Source organism: Nestor notabilis, unplaced genomic scaffold (assembly GCF_000696875.1).
Source record: "Nestor notabilis isolate BGI_N333 unplaced genomic scaffold, ASM69687v1 scaffold19042, whole genome shotgun sequence".
NCBI lineage: Eukaryota > Metazoa > Chordata > Aves > Psittaciformes > Psittacidae > Nestor > Nestor notabilis.
In genome coordinates this window covers 92835-98831 of record NW_009918142.1, presented here as the reverse complement: position 1 = coordinate 98831, position 5997 = coordinate 92835, and positions in this window count along the sequence as shown.

The window sequence follows — 5997 nt, the reverse complement described above, 5'->3', positions numbered from 1 at the left end:
TATATTTTACATATAATAGCTTAAAGGCAATTCATGGAGATTTCTCTCTTCTGTTAGAGGAAGCCCCCCCTCTCTGGTAATGATCTTTCTACTCATCACAGCTGTGGTGGTACTTGCAGCTTCCAAAACTTAAAGGGACAAGGTAGAAGTGAAGTTACCTGCCATCCTCTCCAGTTTTCTGTAAAACAACTTCTTTTTGAACCATGTGAGCCCATAACATACTGAGCAATGCTGGTTTTCAGTACAGTGTGGGTGATTTTAATGCAGGAGGCTAAAACCCTTACAGAATAGGAATCAAAGGGCATTCAGCAACACTGTGCAAGTGAAGAACCAGCTTCCCCCCTTCCCAAGTGCAGAGTGGGATGCAGTTTACCTGTGCTGTATAGATACATACAAACTGGCTGCTGCTTGAGCCTGGTGAGTAGCATTCACAGCTTTCCAAATAACCACATTTCTTCTCCAGAGGTGACTTTTTTGGATGCTCTCTGCTAATACAATAGAAAAAAAGCTGTAACACCTGCAGGAAACACTGGAGAGCCTGTCTAGAGGTTGGTTTGGAGTCAGCTTGCACGCAGAGTTTTGCAGGATCAGCATCTGGAAAGGAACATAGCCAAGGGATATTGATCAACAGAAGACGTGGTGATCCTGACTCTCCAGCTACTTGCTGTATGACCTCAGCCAAGATGGTTCTTACCTTACTTTTTTCTCTCAGTCCTCGGGCTGTTTGGGTCTCCCTTCACTTGTGCACAGAAGTTCTCTTACCCCATGAAAGTGCAGCTGCTGTCTTCCAGTCGTTACAACAAACAATTCCTGCCTGGCCTAGCATCCTGAGCCTCTGTATTGCTGCTGAAGCAGCTGACCAAACACTGAGCCTGATTTATAGTATATTTTTTAACTAGAAGTATGTTTCTGGGGTTGAAAGGCACATTAAGCCATCATTTAAACTGAAAGGAAGAGTAACAAATGGCAACATTTCCCCAGATAAGGACTCAAGGAGGTATTGCCATGCTTGACCTTAAATACCTGAGTTAGCATTCCAAGGCCCCTGCTTTATAATCAGCAGAGTCAGACAGATGCTTGCAGAGGCTGAATCAGAGGAGAGATGAACTTAAGTGCCCTGAAATGGTTATTCAAGGACCTCTCTCCTTTCAATCACTGAAGAAAGTCCTGCAGAGATAAGCCTTGCTGAATATACACTAGATTTAAGTGGCCAAAATTAAGTCAGTACACGTGGGAATCCCCCAGGTTATATAAATCCAACAAAAAAATTTCCAGGTTTGCAAGTAAAAAAACTGTTATTGCAGATCCTGTGCCCACTTGTGCTTCTAGGATCCAAAGTCTGGCTCCTTCAGTGTGAAAACCCTCTTCTGCCTTCTGAAGTCTTGAGTTTGGAAAAGGTCATAAGAACATGTTGAAAGACAAGGGACCTCAGCTGCTGCAGCTGTAGAACAGTTCTGCACAGCATCAACATGCCCAGAAGTGTTCTTTCACAAGTCATGAACCCCATCCATGTAATCAGAGCTGTGGGAGCTGGAGTCTTTTGTGGTGCAAGCCGGAAAATCCAAGTGGAATTGCTCTTGCATATTAACCAGCTTTGTTGAAATTTGTTTTCCCCCATTCATAGTGGATATGGAGTAATACGGATTTGTTGTACTCAGTCCCATCATCCAGGTCATTAATGGAAATGTTAAAGTGTTGGCATTGTATTTTCACATAGAAAACTCATACTTCAAGCAATCTGCACCTTTTAAACACCTTTTCAAGGTATGTGCTCAGATAACCCATGCTGGCACATTACCAAGGTAACAGAGGCAGAGGGGAATCAGATCTAAGAAAGCTTCTGGGACAGCTAGAACAGGCCACAGGGGGATCAGAAGCAAGTTGTTACTGAGAAAGAGAGATCTGGAACAAACTGTTACCCACATTGCCTCAAAACAAACCTAACCTTCACTGCTGCTGAACGATGGCAGGGGGGTTGGTTGGTTTGGGCTTTTTACAGACAACCAACCCCTCAAATAAGTATTCCATTCTGGCTGGTATCGGGATTTTGTGTCCGAGTTGGCATACCATGTTTTAAGATGTAATAATGTGTACAGATTTCAGGTAATCCTACAGAGAGAAAGGAGAATCAGAAGTGTAGAAGAGATTGCTGAGAGGAAAAGCTGGGAAAAGAATGTGGAAAAAGAGAAAACTAACCAGTCTTCCAGTGTGCTAATGCTCATTACAAAGAGGATGCAAAGGATGAAATTGGCTTAATCTGCAGACAGAAAGATTTAGGTTAAATAGTAAGGGGGAAAAAAATGCATAAATAAAAGGCTAGCTTTGGACTTGAGGCTACCTAGAAAGTTTAGGCAGTGATCCTGCCTCCAAGCAGAACAATAAGCTGGGGGAAGATCATGAGAACCTCTCTCTGCCTTTTATGACTGTATATATCAAAGGCTGCTCTACCCATTCACTAAGCTTCAGAAAGGTTTACAGGGTTAAATGTTTAGGAGTTAATAAAACACATTATCAATTCTACACTGATTCTTTGGTTTTTTCCCATCCAAATAGTAATCGTATGTGAAAGGGCTGACACTAAAAAGCAACAGCCAGGGTTCATGCAGGTTCTGTTCCCATCTGATCATTTTAATGATGTTTGGTGAGAATCTGCACACAAAGCCCATAAACACAGCCCTATGTCCCCGAATGGAAACAGATTGAAATTAAATTGGGATTGATACAGGTTTGTTCTAAGAACCCTTTTCATATTTATCTGAACATGTGTCCTTCCCTCTCACAGAAGGGGATGGTTAGAGCTCCAGATTCTCTTGCATGATGGTCCAAGAGCCCAAGGTGCAGAAGCCCAAACGAGCAACAAGCTTTGTGGTATAGCGCAACCCAAAGATATCTTCACGCAGTCTGTAATAGGACAACTGCTGCACAGCCCTTGAAGTGCAGTAGTTCTGGTGCAAGAGACAGGAACAAAAAGGGGGAAATGGATTTTAAATAAAGGGCAAAGTGGACCAGTAAGGAAGGAGCATCAGAACTGCAGAAAAACCGAAGGAAAATAGGTAGGGTCACATGGAATTTGGGCTTTATATAGCACACAAGCCACTTCAGTGTCACGAGAGCTCTGAGTGGTTGAGAACACTCTGGTGGTGCCTGAATGCTTGGTAGCAACTGGAATACTTCATGGTCTGCACCCTGATTTGGTCCCCATCAGGAACCAGAGGGAATTTGAACTGAATTTCAGGCAAAGCCTGTGGTTTAGCTTCCTCCAAAGAAGCTACCTAGGTTGCTCAAGGTAAGTAGGGGCAATCAAATGATTTGCTTCAAAATTGCACTGCTCCAAAACAAATTGCTCATCTTGACAAAGCCTAGCTAAGCCTAATCTGCACTAAGATGGCCCCAGTTTTCATCCTGCCCACAGCTTCTGCCCCATCTGCATCTGTTAGGGAGCACTCACTCCCTGAGGAACCAGGAGCCTGTAGCAGGGCATGGTAACATGGCCTGCAGGAAGGTGGCCTCGCCAGTATCCAAACAAGGCAAGCCCAAAGATGGGAGTCAAAAGTCCAGATCACCAGGCAAGTCCACGATGCTGCAGCAGGTCCCACATCAAGCTGAAAAGTCAAGCTGCAGATCAGGGCTACCTCCTGTGACTGTTGCTGGAGTCATACACAGTTCAGTGGTCACTAGGCAGGTCCACATGGTATGGAAGGCCCAAGAAATAGTGTAGGTCTAAGAGTATAGCTCTGAGTGCTCTGAGCTGAGCATAAATGGGGCTCTTGGGCCCATAGACAGCAGATGTGTGTAGAAGTTCCAGGTGAGACTTGTGAAGGCCATTAATGCCTATTAGTGCACTCAGAGCTCTGATAATTGCAGACAGGTAGGATAGCTTAGGGAGCTGATGTGATTGAAGAGTGAGGAGGTTTCTTTTTGGTCAGTGTCTAATATGTGTGTGTATGAGCTCTAGTGCTGACCTGAGGGAGATAGTACAGCCAGGGGAAGGGGGGAACGTGGAACTGCTCAGACTGGACTTCTGTCAGCCTCAGAACTGCAATTGAAGAAGTCATGTAACTGAGCAGTAACAGATGAAAAAGAACCCATCAAAAAGTGTGTGTGCTTTGATGGAAAAATGTGACCTGATCCTTCATGAGCTTATCCTCAAAGTTTTTGCCTACTAGCTTGCATGAGGAAAACCAAACCCCTCTAGATCGAAGGCCAAAGGTGAGCCTGTATTCCATTTTATCTAGTCTTCAGTCTCATTCTGAAATCTTTAGAGTGTAAAACCCATAAGCACCATCTGACATCTGATGCCTGAGTGACTTCAGCTCATATTAGCGGAACAGTCAGTACTCATTTGGTTGGGTATGTGATTTTGTGGAGCTTATACAAGGCAGTATTAAACTTTGCACGTGTGTTTGTGCCATACAAGAGCATTTCCCAGACCCACTCAAGCAATTTACAAGGGAAGTTTTAAATGGAACATCCATTCTGCTGCCCTGCTCTCTAAGCAGCTCCTTTCTCTGCTGAGAAGTTCTGTCACTTGTTTGGGTCTGCATAAAAGCCTAAAGCAGAAGTTCATAAATCAACTTTGCTACTGTGCCACCGAAAATCTTCTACCTCCATGACCTCCCATTGCCTGTCTACACCACAAAGAGTGGTCATACACCTATGAAGAAAAACACATTCAGGGGGGAAAAGAGCTATCATCTGAAACAAAGGGAAGAACTGTGCTTGTGCAGGAAAGCTCAGCTTCTGGTGAACAAGCCATGAGGTGGGAAAAGAGGTTGTACAGATTCTTGCATTGATGAAGTTTTACTAGTCCCTAAAGCCCACTCAAGCTGCACACCTTGTTGGGAGGGACAGGTCTGGGTGACCACACAACTATTTCAGATGTTACAGGGACATACAAGAGTGCTGAAGCCCTCTGCACACCTTCAGCAAGACACATGCAAGAAAGGGATGAATTTTGCTTCTTGCTCTGCCTACTAATATTTTTTAAGAGAGAGAATTACTGGTAGATACAATTGGGAATCGTTACTCATACCAGAAAAACACTGCTGTTACAGGAATATACACGGTGCTTCTGAACATAAGGGCAAGGGATGAGATTTATTGTATCAACTTCATGTCTGCTAAGAGCCTTCTCTTTCCAGTTGTTCTATATTAGTTAAGTGCACTGAATGTAGGGTTTGCTGGAACAACAGAAAATGCAGGTGGGGATGCATGTCACATCCCAGAGCTTTTTCCATGTAATTTCTGTCCCTCCTGATGAGGGTAAATTTGACACTTTGCCCTCCAGTTTTCTTTCTACGAGGACTAAGATGGAAACAGAAAATGAGTGGCTTGTTACTTCCTCTCAGTGTCTGTGGGACCGTGGCGCCAACAACACTGATGCAAAAGGAAACCATTTTCATTAGCTGCTAAAACAGCAGACGCTTGTTTTCCTTTGGCTACAACATCCTTCTGACTCCCACACAGGAAGCACTCCTGCAATATTCCACATAGGCAGAACGCGTCCAGTTCCTAGAAGTCCAAATACAAGAAACTGTAGCCCATTTTAGAAACCACGCTGACTTTGGCTTGGGAAAGGAGAGGTAATCTGCTTTCATGTGTAACCCTGGGCTACTGCTCCTGGGTTCTTTTCTTGTCTTTGTCCCTAGACTTTTGATGCTCTTTGGCAAAACATCCTTACTGTGTGTCTCACCTGTAAAATAAGGCTAATACCAGCGAGTGAAAGACTGGACATTATTGTTATTTCGTAGACAACCTCCTACACATACTAAAGGTAACTCTGAAGGGTGAAATCTGTTACTACTGGTTTCTAAATGCACCCAGGTAAATTATAGTCTGAGAAAAATAGCCACTATCCCACTGTTTCTGTTCTTTTGCACCAAAGCAAATGAGTCAAGTGGCTTATCAAACTGGCCACATCGCTGAGATAGAGAGGGGATGCTGCATATTCACAAGTGCTTAAGATTCTTTTATTTACATTTCTATTGCTAGGGGCTG